The sequence below is a fragment of the Peromyscus californicus genome, unplaced genomic scaffold (assembly GCF_007827085.1).
Source record: "Peromyscus californicus insignis strain IS unplaced genomic scaffold, ASM782708v3 Scaffold_13__1_contigs__length_99412109, whole genome shotgun sequence".
In the NCBI taxonomy this organism is placed as follows: Eukaryota; Metazoa; Chordata; class Mammalia; order Rodentia; family Cricetidae; genus Peromyscus; species Peromyscus californicus.
Window position 1 is genome coordinate 86,858,313 of NW_026294424.1, and position 14,611 is coordinate 86,872,923.

General features: G+C 43.4%; 1 protein-coding gene across 2 annotated transcripts in view; it reads left to right on the forward strand.

The window, feature by feature from the left end:
• The window catches only part of Fras1 (Fraser extracellular matrix complex subunit 1), a 422,683-nt gene that overhangs the window by 133,578 nt on the left and 274,494 nt on the right, over positions 1-14,611 (forward strand). The window lies entirely within an intron of this gene.

The following is a 14,611-nucleotide window of genomic DNA, read 5'->3' on the forward strand; positions in this document are numbered from 1 at the left end:
TGCCCACACACTGGTCAATGGTCTCTGGCTTACATTTTCCTCAGTTTCTTTATTATAACAAACCATCTGTTTTCTGCATGGGCAGGAACCTCTGGTTTCTTTCTCTTTGGGCCATCCTTACCCTGTTGCTCATGTGTATGGCTTCTCTTTCCTCTTCCATATACTAGTACTAACATCACTGAGTCTCTCCCCCCAGTTTCCACTCTCCGCCATTACAAATTTCAGCTTAGTGGGAATTACCTCCAAAAGAAATATTAGAATTAGTAGCACGTGACCCATTTGGCATTGTGTTTTTATTATTTATTTATTTAAAAGTGGAGAAAGTAGGTTGAGAGAAGAAACTTATCTTGTCTGAAGGTCAATATAGTTCTGACCTAGTGGCTAACCAGTTCTCATTCCCTCTGTATAATACAGAGCCATGGGATAAATGTTCTCAAAAGGAAGTTTCAGAAGTAAAGGGCAAAGGATGTTATCTCCTGAAATTGAAATCAGTAAGATCTAACATCAAATTGAGGGAATTATCACTGTGCAGAAATAATACATTCTGAGAGGAAAAATTGGTTTGGGGAAGTGAATTGCTGCCAAGTGAAGCATGCTTTACCATCTTTGGGAAGCTGGGAGTTTACCAAGACGTCGAGATGCTCTTTAATCCAGAGGGTTTAGCAACACAAAAGAATGCATCATCACAGGGGGAGGATTATTTTTTGGAGAAGAGAAAAATCAAGTAAGATTTATTTATACATCTCTGATGCTGATTAATTAACTCAAATGTCATCCGACTTGACCAACCTAAATGTTCTGATCTGACTGACTCACAGTCATATCCCTTCCTTGACACAAAGTCTGTTCAGTTTGACAAATGCTGAGGTGAAAATGGTGTAGTTGTAGACCCTAGCTGAGAATGCACTACAGTGAAAGAGACCCACAGAACAAGGCACATTGTAACGTGACTACACTGTAGGTTTCCCTGGTTTGTGCTCACATAGACTCTTCCCTTTTACCTGCCAACAAGTTCCTGGGGAAATGATTCCATGTGGTATTTGTTTTCACCTTCTGTTGGCAGCACTGGCCACACTGTGATGGGAGCCAGACCAGAGGGGATGGCAGAGCAGTGATATTCAGTGTGGGCCCCTCCGGGATGGTTCAAGAGAATGTTCAGGGGAGCCATGCGATTCAGCTGCTGGGTGACTCTATTCCATAAGAGAGGAGATACTTCTTCCCAGGGCTTGCACTCAGCAGGTACCCAATAGCTTAATGGATTCAATAGACACTTCATGCAAATCTAGTAAGTGCTAGGGACTGGTGTTGGAGATGCAGGAATCACTAAGTCTGAGTCTTTAACTCCTGGGAGCATATAAACTAGGGGATGTTGTCAAAAGAGAATAGAGAAGTAGCCGAGGCAAGAGCTCAGTCCTGGGTCAGAAGTGGAAGCAGTAGGCACTGGGGATAGTTAATGTGGGCTGGAGGTAGTGAGTAAAGGCATAGTAAGAGCTGGAAGCCAGTGGGCTGAGTAAAGAGAGAGTTAGCAAGACTGAATAGGGTCTGTGACTGAATTCAAGTCCATGGCTGCCACTGGGTTATTTTCCTTGGGGTTTGTGTATATCTATGGACAGGAGGACAGAACCTTTAACTGTTAGTATGTTGATCTTTCAAAGTAACTGCTCTTAAGAGGAAGGGTTGATCCTCAGTGAGTCATTGAGAGGGCTGATTTTCTTTATATTCTTTTCTCTTGACCTGTTTCTCAGTGGGTCCACTAAGTCCACTGAAGCCCTGCTGTCTAGAACAACTCACCAACTCTGAGCCCTTGGCTTCCTGTAGCTCTTGTCCAGGCCTCTGGTAGTCTACCCATCTCTTGCTCATGATGTCTTTAGTAACAGTGGTACATAGCAAACTGCTACTCTACTCGCCATGAGCTCCTGATTCCCTAGTCCCTACGGTGCCCTTGAATTTACTCTACATTCTTGCTTCCAAAACTCAGCCGAGCCCTACCACTTCCTCTGAGTCTCGTCCCTTCCCCTGTCTCTGTCTGCCTCTGTCTCTCTGTCTCTGTCTCTCTCCAGTGCTGTTCCTTGAACTCATGGCCTTGTACATGCTAGACAAGTGCCCTACCGCTGAGCACCATCCACAGTCACAACCCAGAGTTCCCCTTTGCTCTTGAGCTGAACTGTTTCCACTCTGAGTGCTTCTGCTATAGCAATGAAAATCCTGTGTGTACACGAGCCGTGTAAAAAGCTTTGTAGTTAACTGTACTACTTCTCCAGCAGGCTTCATGGGTCTAGATCTAGATCGCTTTGGAATGTAGCACCAAATGCCATACTTCGAATGCAGTAAGTAGATTTAACACACCCTGGAGGAAGATACTATGACTTGTAAGAATATTATTTTAGAGTTTTTCTGACTTCCATGGAGCCTGTCAGCTTTTTCCTGTGATCTCCTCTGTACCAAACTGTTCATATCTCAGGGACACTTGTGTACACTCAGAAATTGGGGCCATTGAGGTGGTTCATGGGCCATTGTCAAGCCCTTGCCTCTCAGAAGAATGATTCCATTCTGGGAAATAGGTTTGTCTGGTGTGGCAGCATGCACGGCAGAGATGGGAAGGGAATACCTGTGTCCACAGCCATCTCATCATGAAGCAAGGGCATCACAGTGTCAGATCTCTTGGCAAAAATCAATGACTGTTAACTGATAAAATCACAGGGTCTGTTAGGTGGTGGTGCCTCGAGAGAAGCAGAGGGCTGCTTCATTCCTGGGTTTGTGATATGGAGCCCGTTGGCATCCAATGGCCGCACCCACTCAGGCTTCAAACACTCAGGGTAGTCCTTACCGGGACAGACATATTCTCTCATTGTGTGTATAGTAGTGCCTATTGATGTTTATGGAGATTGGAATGCAAGTCCTTTCTAGAAATTGTAGGTGTAGATGGATGGGACATAAAGGATCTGCTGGGGTGCCGAAAGATCAGTGTGTGGAAAAACATGTGCTGGTCATGTATACATAGCTGTTTGTATGTGTAAAACTACCATTGAACCATAAGCTGAAGACAATTATACTTCATGTCCCTTGTGCAAGAAGTCACTTTGGAAAATTTATATTCCAGCATTGAAGAACCAAGGAGGCAGGCAGTCGATTCTTAACACTTACTCAAAATAATCCTGTGACTTAAAGGCCACCTTCAAATGTGTCTGCTCTGTAACTAAAAGGCCACCTTCAAGTGTGCCTGCTCATCAGGCTTACATATGGTCTGTGTAAAACTGAGCTGCAGAACGTTAGGCTGTGCCCTTTTCTTTCTTCCTTCCGAGTTCTCCCCACCCATACTCCCACTCTGCACTGAGTCTCTACGGGTGACTTTCACTTCATTGAAGTGTTTCTTGAACTTGAATTGAAGAGCTGACATTAAGTACAGTCTGCCCCTGCTCTCATATCCACAAAACCAACCAATGAGTGATCAAATGTTGTTTTAGAGATTGTGCCCAGACTGGGTAGTCAAGGTTTTTTTCCTTGTCATTATTTCCTGAACAATATGGAACTGCAGCTGGTCACATTGTGGGTCACATTTAGAGTTCATTTAAATAGTGTGTGCAGAAATGGGTATGGGATACTATGCCATTTTGTGTCAGGGACCTGAAACACATGGATTTGATGTTTGGGGGCTAAAGCAGAACCAGTCCCCGGTGGATCCCACAAGACACATATTTGTCTTTTCAAATTGTCATAAAATACATACATAGTTTGCTACTTTATTGTGGAGTGTACATTTCAGTATTGATTGCATTCACAGTTCTATACAACCAGAACCACTATCAATTTCCCAAACTTTAATAAAATCACTCTAAACAGAATCTTTATGAAAGCAATAACTCCCCACTCTCACTTCCATCGGCCCCTGCTGACCTCTCCGCGATGCTCCACCTTTGTGAATTTGTCTGTACTGGATATTTCCTATAAATGAAATCATATAGTATCTGTTTTCCTTTGTCTGGCTTATCTCATTGGCATAATGTCTGCAGGGTTTATCCACATTGCTGCATATATCAGAACATCACTCTTGTTAATGACTGGCTAATATTCTGTTGTGCATAGGCATTCTGTTGTGCATTAGGCACCTAATCTCAGATGATCCCATGGAGTTCTGGATCCATGTATGCTCACTAGAGTCATTTGGGAAGAGAGAAGCTTAATCGAGGAATTGTCTCCATCAGAGAGGACCGTGGCCTTGTCTGTGGGGGCATTTCCTTGATTAATTATTGATGTGGGAGAGCCCAGCTTGCTGTAGTCAGTGCTGCCACTGGGCATGAGGTCCTGGGTTGTGTAAGAAAGCAGAGTGAGCAAGCCGTGGAGTGCAAGCCAGTGAGCACTGCTCCTCTGCTGTCTCTGCTCCAGTGCCTGCTTCCAGGTTCCTGCTTGAGTTCCTGCCTTGAGTTTCTACTCTGGCTTCCCTTCCTGATGCACTGTTGTGATGGGGAAGCTAAAATAAGTCCTCCCTTCTCTCAGTTACTTTTGATTAGTGTTCTGTCACAGCAACAGGGGCGCTACCAGAACATTTGGGCTATTGTGAGTAATTTTGAAATGGATATTAACTAAGTAATGGCTTTAAAAATTATGTCAAAATTGAAAACTGTTACCATTGCAAATTAGCTGACCTTTAAGCCTCAACTAAACATCACCTGCCCTGTGGAGCCTCCTGGGTTCCTCTTGCCATCTCAGCACTCAATGAATTGTTTCTTTCCTTCTTGAGTACCCCTGGTGGAGGCTCTTGTCTGGACCAAGGGAGATCAGGTCAAGGCAGCTTGAGAAAGGGCAAGACTGGTAAATGAAAGAAGTAAGTCTAAACGGGTCATCCTGATAAAAGAGTTCAAGGTCTGTCTTAAGGGAACCAGAGAATCAGAGTTTCGGATGTTGAGACATGGAAACAAAATGACCTCTTCTTGGCGGTGCCGGGCAGACGTAATAGCTTTCATGAGTCTAGGTGCTGTGAGTTTTCCTCCCACCATACTCAGTCCTTATTTGCACGCCCCCGCCCCCCCCCCCCCCCCCCACTGCAGCACTTTCAATACAAAGTCAAGGCTCGAATATCTAACTTAGAATTTCTAGCCCTGAGCTTGGCATGCAGTAGGTACTTGAATTAGTTGAAATAGATCTGCTTGCGCTGACAGAATGAACAGAGTGGCTTACTGCCTAAGACTGGGTTCCTAAGAAATAGACTTTGTGTGTATGTCAGTGTGTGTGTGTGTAGGATGCTTTATTGATTCTTGGGGAGAATGCAGTGAGTTATGCATGACGCAGTTACATCAATCTCAGGTGATCCCATGGAGTTCTGGATCCATGTATGCTCATTTAGAGTTGTCTGTGCATATCAGCAGAGGGGCCAGGACTTTGTTCCTCTCTGAGAATCAATAACTAGGTGCAGTTAATTCCCAGGAAGGGAAATGATGTTGTAGAAGAAACTTGTCTTCAGACAAGGGCGTTACCCCTGGCGGTTAAAAAGTAGGGGGAGGGATGCTCTCATCCTACAGGAAGCGAGCTGAGGGGTCTGCTGTGCCAAGAGTGTGCCACCAGTTTTAAAAAACCAAGGTCCTTCTAGCTTGTTGAGCCACTATCCCTCAGGGATTATACGGTCAAGAAAGCTTGCCACATCTGTGTGCCAAGAGAGAGGGAAGACCATGGCATGTTTCTCTTCTTCCTGTCTCCAAGTGCCTTACACTTGGCATGAATGCAAAGCCTCACAGGTCCCTTCTACTGACTTGTTATTGGCTCATCTAGCCAGGGGCACACTGTTTTTGTAAGTGAGGCCAGGGTCTTAGTTCTTCATTGTTTGTCCCTATAAGGTACATTGGAAGGGAAGCAAACTGTGAAGCGTGGTTCTTGGCATCTTTTTCGTGTATCATTGTTCAGGTTTTCTAGAACAAGTGCATGGCACTTTTGTGATCAGGATAAATGCCATTAAAAGATATGGACTATAGATAATATCATTGCTGGAAGGAGATGGAGTTTTAAAATTCTTTTTGCTTTCTGCATCAAATATGGAAACCCCAGAGAGAAAAAACTAGGTAGACACTCACACTTAGCAAATAATCTTCTTGGCCTAGGGAAATTTTTTCTCCCCATATTTTGGTCAGTTTTTACAGGTCATTACATCTGTCCCTAGTCAAAATTTAGTCACACTTTGTGGGTGCTTTTTCAAGTTACGAATAGTTAAGAGTCTCCTGTGTACAGATAATCTTAATGGGGATTAGGGTCATTGTTTATGGTGACTGCTGAATTGTACGCAGAAAGGAACCTAACAATAAATATTATTAGGAAAACCATTGGCTTTAAGGAGTCGGGATATGGCCTGATGTTTTCTGCTGTGGCTCCCTGTGTAGACAGGATTAATTTAGTTGAAAAGGCAGAGGAATGCAGGACTAAAGATAGTTTCTTTATTAAATCTTGCTCCCTTCCCTCACCTGTTCACTTATGCTCTTAGATTTGTTTAGGCAAAGACACTGTCACATTCTGTTGGTAATAAATCTTGCTTAATTTTATGGCCTCTTGATGGGTTCGGAATAATCTAAATTCTATGACTGTCGGGAAGTCATCCACAAGCCTGTCATAAATTGTTTTGCTACATGGACAATTTTTAAATAACTGATTGTTTATTATGGAAAATTTCAAGCAACCACAGAATAGAGAGAATAATATAATGAACCTCATGTAACCTTCACCTTACTTCAAGAATTATTAACATTTGCCGATCTTGTTTCATCTAACCCCCTCCTCCTACTTTTTTTCTGGTGCTAAGGATCAAACCTAAAGCCTTAGTGCCTATAAGACAGATGCTCTACCACCACCCATGCACACACACACACACACACACACACACACACACACACACACATGAAAACTTGGAAATGAGTCCTTCATTGTATATGTGCATCCACACACATCTGTAAAAGTAGCACTCTTTGTGAGTACCTCACAAGACTGTCTGGAGGACTGCTGGTGGGGGAGAAGAATATTTTTGATTTTAGAGCAGAATATTTCCTTGAGCCAATTGGTTGCTTGTGCCAAGACAAATTAATTTTTCCATTCACAACCTTAGAAGCAGTCCTGTGTTGTATTCCAGTTGCAGTGTTGGATTTTAATCCATCTGCCCTCAAACAGCAGGCGTTGCTAGCCTTTGAATGAACAGAATGAGGGAACAGAGGCTTTCCTCCTGCCCATTATGACATACAAACATAGCCATGTTTCTTAAGATTGATGATGGTGTCACAAGTGTGTCCCCTCTCCCTTTTCCATGCAGTGACTTGAAGTTTGCAGTGCCTTTCTGGATGCTGGACTTCAAGGGACAGACAGCAGAGGTCTGGGATGCACCCAGTGACTGTCTCAGCCATGCTTAATTTCATCCTGGCCTATATATTTTAAAAGTTTTCCTTGGGCTACAATATGCATAACATAATATTTTTACCTTAATCATTTATTGTTAATGATACTCACATAGTTGTGCAGCCAGTTCACAGAATTTTCATCTTGCAGACAGAGATATTATTATTTTACTGATTTTATAATCTCAAGGTTTTTCAATGTTATGACATAGGTCCAACTCGCTTTCCTTCGTACGGTGTGTTGCTGTTCCATTGTTTGTATAGACCACATTTTGTTTGCTTGTTTGTCTGTCAATGGCACTTGGGTTGCTCACACATTTTGAGTGTGGGGGACAATGTTTCTATGAACACAGGCGTGTGTAAATGTTTCTTTTTTTAGGTGAGCCCCTTTGCTTTGTTTGGAATTTGGTTCTCATAATTTCCACTCATTTCTACCCTCCTAGGCTAAGGTCACGGTAGGACCTAGAATAGCATATCATCGTGGATGTCTTAAGTCTTTATTTTCTTGGCCTGCTGTGAGACTGACCATCACCATGACTGGTCACCACTTCACGTGGTGCCTAAGACACAGTGTGTGCTCAGCAGGTACTCATTAAACAAGTGGATGATTACGTGTAGTACAATTAAACTGAAGGGAATAAAAGGTGGTTCTCTTCCATAAAACCATTGAAATTCCAGGCTATATCCCATCTTAGGATGTATCCTCACATGTGTCTCTTCCAAACACCTGGTCCATGTCCCTACATAAGTTAACAACAGATTAAAGTAGCTGTTCTTCTCTGAACTTGTGGTCGAAATGCACAAGCACAGCCTATCTGTTATTACCTGCATTTTTCTCCAAGCTTTGATCATAGTAGTATCTCAATATATTTTCACAGTTTATCACCAAATTGGTGAATAGATGGATACATACTTAAGGGAACAATTTCACAAACGAGCCAACAAATGTGTGCTTTGGTGACTGTTACAGCTCTTGAGAGCCTTCATTGAGCTCTGAAGGAGAAATTGATGAAAGGGAAGAGGGTGTGTAGATCGTTCCCTCATTGGACAAATACCTCTGGTTGTGGACACTGCTCTTCATCAGTAAGCCCAGCAGGCCTGGTTCCTGATCCTGGGGATTTTCCTATCTGAGGCAATCAGACATCCGCAGATGCCTTTTGTCTCATGAAAGGGACCTGGAAGCCATGCTAGGAGGTCTAGGCTAGGAGCCTATGTCAAGCAGGGAAGTCAGAAGCCCCAGAGGAGGAAATGAAATCATAGACATTCAAGAACTAAGTCTAATGAAGAAGAACTGTGTCGGAGAAAGGAAACAGCTATGGCCAGGGGAGACCACTCATGGTGGGTGGGAGCTAATGGAAGCCCATTGTCACTGGACATGACAGAGAAAGTATTCAACATGGGACTGGAATAGAGGTCATTGTCATGGTAGATCTAGAGGAAGGCCTTCAACCTCCAGTTCAGAGCATTGAGAGTCCATTGCCACTTAACACAGGCATGTATTCAGGGTTCTTCAGAGAAACTAAGCCAGTGGGGTGGAATCAGATAGGTGAGCGGAGAGTTAGGATGGACTTGCCAAGGGCAGGGCAGGATGGATGTCCTGTTCTATGAAGGGGGCCGCGGGGGCAGGGGATAGAGAGAGGGGAAGGGAGAGAGAATTGGAGTATGTTCAGAAGGGGAGTCCTTTGAGAGCAGCTGCTAAATATAAGCCCAGTGAGAGTGAGGACAGCAGGGCCGACCGCAGGGGCCAGGGGCGCCCGAGAGCCACGTGACACGAAGGTTTCTTTCTCATCTCCCACGACTTGCCTGCTTGCCTTCTGTTTATTTTGTGACCTCTGCAGGCAGTTCCTCAGTGTCTTCGGAATCTGTTGCCACTGTCACCACAGTCATTTTCTTGAGAAATTTTACTGGTACAGTGTCAGGTGATCAGCCCCAGTTCAGTAGACAATAGCTGTCGCCAGGCGCTGGCTCCCCTCCGGAGGGAACCAGAGCAGTTGTGTGTAAATACGTATTTTGCTGAAGGAAATGTGATGACTCTGTCCATCGTGGGTGCTCATCTTCTGTTGGTGTTTAAGAAACGATTCTGGGGATAGAAGGATAAGGGGGTGGTTGCAGAAGGGTGTATTATTTTAAAGGTAACCCGTGGCATTGCTCCAAGCCCAATTTTTTTCACCGAAGGTTGTGACTTTGGGGAGTATCTAGAATTATATAGCCATACGTGCTGGTCTCTAAAATGCATTCTGAATTGTAGATGAGCAGCTGGTAAGTTCTCCAGTCATTGTGTTACAGTGTGAGCACTGCAGCACTGAGTCAGAGTGGCCGGAACCAGAAGTCACTCACCTCCAGGGGAGTGTGAGCACTGCAGCACTGAGTCAGAGTGGCCGGAACCAGAAGTCACTCACCTCCAGGGGAGTATTGCTTGCTGTATGAAACCTGACTGACCTCGTGCTCAGAATGACTCTAAGTGGGGGTCTAGCACGGCAGCATGGAGTCACTACGCTACCATCATTTTAGTTGAGTTGTCGAAATTACAGTTAGCCGAGGATCCATCAAACCGGCCTTCCATGAGATCTTGAAGCAAATGATGATGTAGCACCTCTCCAACCCAGAGTCACTCATTCGTACCTCTGAGAAGTGATGGGATCAGGTGTCTTTGGAGGACGGATGAGAAGATGATACATAAAGATTGCTTGTCTCAAAATATTCTGAACTCTATCTTTTCTCTGTGTGATTTTCAGCATGCAAAATATGAAAATTCCATGGAAATGATTATTAAAATGAACTCTGTCTGCCCTTTCAATTCACAAAAATGTGAATTTAAAATTATAAAATGCATTAATCTCTATCTGTACAGAAGAAACACTGCGTTTCTGGGTTTCTTTTCCTAACTATGGGATTTCAGCCCAGATAGAATTCAGGAAGTACTTGTTTTACATTACATTCCTTTGCTGATTTTTCTCTTAATCACTCTAAAGATGATTTTGTTTTTTCCCCATGCTTTAAACCACATTCTATTTAATGTCCTTATTAGAAAAGATCAGTTAACACATCCACCAAATACACTCCTTGTTATACATCTGTTATCATTGTAAATTGCATGCTTGCTTAAGAATGATGTTTTCTCTCATTTAAGGCCATTTCTGTCTATTAGCAAATGAATTCAATTTGAATCTTCACAAGTATGTTTTACTTCACACCAGAGATCCATTATTTTAGAAAACCAAAGCATTAAACTTAAAAAAAAGGAAGTCATCTGCAAGGAATAATGAGAATTAATCAGAAACAATACATCTTCCTGCTTGCTTTCCTTTAAACGTAACAACTCACCATAGGTAATGTCGATATCAGCCAAGGAGGCTTTCATAACGTAGATGGGAGAGACATCTCAGTGGTACCGTACTTACTCTGCAATCAGGAAGGCCTGAGCGAGGTTCTCCAGAACCCATGGAAAGTCAGATGCAGCAGCTCATCTAATCCCAGCCTTCCTGTGCCAAGACTGGAGGTGGAGACAGAATCCCTGGAAGCTTGTGGGCCAGATGCTTCTCCATGAAGCAGTGAGCAAGATCCTGTCTCAACTAAAATGGAAGGCAAGGACCGACACCCTAGGCTGTCCTCTGACCTCTTCTTGAGCTCTGTGGCATATATACACAAAGAGAGACACAGACACATACATGCATACTCACACACATACACACACACAACACACATACACATGAAGACCTACAGATATACAAACACACAGAGAGATTTAATTTAAAAAAAAACAAAAACAAACAAACAAACAAAAAACACTTTCATAAGAGCTGCCCACCGGATCAACTGGTTAGGCATCTAAATAAAGAGCTGGGTTGTCATGGTATCTGTGCAGACACCTGTTTCATCCAAGAGGAACCATCATCTTTCGTGAGCGTGCTGACCCTCCTTTGGAGTTTGCTTGACATGTCAGGTTGAGTCATTGGCTTGCTGTTACCAGCTTGGAGCTCAGCATGCTGTTGGGCCTGTTTTTGCTGCCACTCCAGTGACAATAAATTCCACAATTGATCTTTGCATTGGCAGAAGTTAGGTCCTTTTGTTTCCTCTGCAGAAAACGAATTGCTTTGCTGTGTGATAGGCAGATAGCCGCACACTAATACTTTCCTTTTCAGTCTGGAATCAGGTAATGGCGGCCCATCATTCTTGCTGACAGTGGGGACGATGGGCTGGCTTGTCCCCTATCTTTTAGTACAGCTCAAGGACAGGATGAGTGGCTGGAATTTTATCAAGCTCAAGAGCTGGGGGCAGGGGCAGTGTGGATGGGAATAGATAATTAACTCCCAAAGGCTCCTGTCCTGTTATCGACAAGTCAGCCGGGGCCTTTCCTGCCTTTGCGTATCCCTTTGGAGTGTCACAATGGCAATTTTTTTTGGAGATTTCTGTCCCTGTTCCTTTTTGATGCAGAATGGCTTTGTGAGCCAAATCCAGACTCTGGCTGGTGAGCTGAAGGTGGGTTTTATATTTTTAGATGGTTAGGAAATAGGGACAGATTCTTTTGTGACACATGAAAATGGTATGTCAGTGCTCAAGTGAAGGTTGATTGGAGCACAGTCATGCAGATTTATTTACCTGCTCCTTGTGGCTATTTCTCTTCGATCTTGACAAAGTTAACATAGTTGAGTACTTGCAACAGATAGAGCAAATGGCCCATCAAGTCTGGTTGAGGCATGTTAGGTAGTTAAAAAAAATGTTGTCTACCACATGTTTAGCCAAGATCTTGTTCTTACCTGTACTGGTAATTTTACTGTATTATGGGAATATATGTATATATATATATGTATATATATACACACATATATAATATATGTATATGTTTTCTTCTTCAGAAGGAGTTCTTAAGCACATTTCTCATGTTTTTTTTTTTAAATTGTTGAATTGTATTTTATTGAGGGAACAATCAAAGCAATAGGATATTAGAGCCAGTTCAGCCAGGAAATCATCAAAGTTATGAGATTAGTAATGCCCATTGATTTTTATCAGCTCCATCCCCAGCCATGTTATTTAGGAGTTCACTTTACCTTGTTATTGTGGACAATGCAAAGTTAAAAGCGCTGGCCCCTCCCTCCCCGTCCCCTTCAAAGAAATCAGCATATTTATTATATAAAAATTATATAGGACTGGGTACCTTTTTCAGTTGAAAATCAGAATATAAATTTTGTTACTAAGGTTAAAAATATTTCTTGACTGTTCTGAAGACTGAACCCAGGACCTCGTGCATGCATGTGCTGTCTTCAGTAGTTTTCTGCAATTTCTTTCCCGCTCTTTCGAAATATCTTTGCTTATTATAAATATGTACACAAGGCTAACCTAATGCCAAACAACTTCTGGGCTGATTAATTGATAGCTGAAGTAAAATTACCTGAGGGTTATTTTGAATATGCATTAGGAACTTTGAAAATTTGCATTTGTTCTGTATTTATGCAGAACAGATAAAAAAGGTGGCATTTACGATTTATCAGTTAGCAAAGTAAACATTTTAGTATGTCTTGGAAGGGACCATCATTTCCCAAACGCTGTTTTTTTTTGTTTGTTTGCTTATTTGTTTTTAATATACATTCATTCTTGCCCAACCTCATTTCACTTCTTAGTCTGCTCACTCTCTTCTCACCTGGAGAGTAGTGGTACCCTAAGTTGTCCAGTGTGTGTGGATCAGTGTTGTGCCTGGGAATAACAGTCTTCAGAGAGCTGTGCAATGAGCCACCAAGAGTGACAAGCCCTGCTTTGCAAATGAAAGCTTCCTCCTTCCTGCATTTCACAGTCAGCTTTAGTACAAGGTCCACAAGATCACTTTAGTTCATGTTAATGATCAGTCATAGAACCCAGGGATGAAGACTGAACTCGTACATCTTGGATGAAGTCTAGGAAACAAATTATTACGTGTGCTTTGTCTTTGATTGCATTCTGGAAGGGTGCTGGCAATCTTTGGCCCATCCATAGTACAGCCATTCAGAATTTTCTAAGACTGTAGAGTGACTGCGCTTACCCTCTGTAAGTTCTGAAAGAACATGGGTGAGCAGGGCAGAGGCCTGGAACCATGCTGTGGCTCAGTGTGGACTCTCTGGCCCTGAGGCACTGGTTCATTTTGCTCAACTTTGGGAGAGCAATTAGAGTTTTCAGGCCAGAACTTGTGAGGGCTTCTGTGGAATCCACTAGAACTCTCTTGAAGAATTCACCTAGGACTGTGGCCCCAGTCAAATGACTAACGGTTGAGTCATTTGAAGTCACCACGTTCCTGCTGTCTACTGGATGGTCTTCATTTCACTGTCGCGTGTTTCATTTCGCAGATGCTGTGAGCTCCTCTGGAAACTCTTTGCCTCCTTTTTAAAAAACATAACAAATCCCAAGCACTTAGCAGAAAGTCACTTCTCTGTGAGTGTTGACTGCAGGGCAGTGTGGGAGAAGGCTGCATTCCTCAGGGGAATGTTTGCTTTTACATGTGTATGCTGTGCGAAGTTAATAAGTCCCAGCTAGACTCCGCAGTGAGCAAGTCCAGGGGCAGCAATTTGATTCTCTTGCCATTAGTAGAGCAAACAGTAGGTGGGATGGATGGGCGTTAAGCTTAAATATCTCATTGCACCATCTAGGACGTACATGCCACCTGTGGGGTTTCTGGTCTCTGCCCTTTGGATGCCCTGGGTTCCCTAATTTGCTTTTCCTTGCCTCTCATCTCAGCATTGTTCAGAAGGCACAGCTCTGCAAACCACACAAAGGTATTTCTATTTCCTCTGCATTTTGTTTCATTCATCCCATTGACTGGTACTGTCAGCTAATTGGAGTAGAAATGGAAAATGAAAGCTGCATTCTTCAGCTGCCAAGTCTCCTCTCTTGGCAGGGAGTGGATGGTGCCAGTAATTGTACCAGAAGCACTGGTTGCTCTGGGTTCTAGCTCTGGATTTAACAACGGAGGCCTGGGAGAGTCTTCCTCAGAGACGCTGGACACCTGCTTCACTTCAGTGGCTTCCTGGCCAGCAGGGAGGCTCGCAGCAAATTCAGTCATGCATTCTTGTGTTGTTGGAGAATAACCAGTGTGCATTTTGCTGACTGTGGGAGTGGATTGCTTGGTCTGAGTACTTAGTCAATATGTCATTCTCATGAGAGATGGCAGTTAATTTCCTCTTGGTACATAACAGGGGTTGGAGGCGGGGGTGGGGGCAGGGGTGGGGTGGGAACAGGACCCACAGTCCTGGGAGTGAAGATGCTAAGCTCACATGCCAATT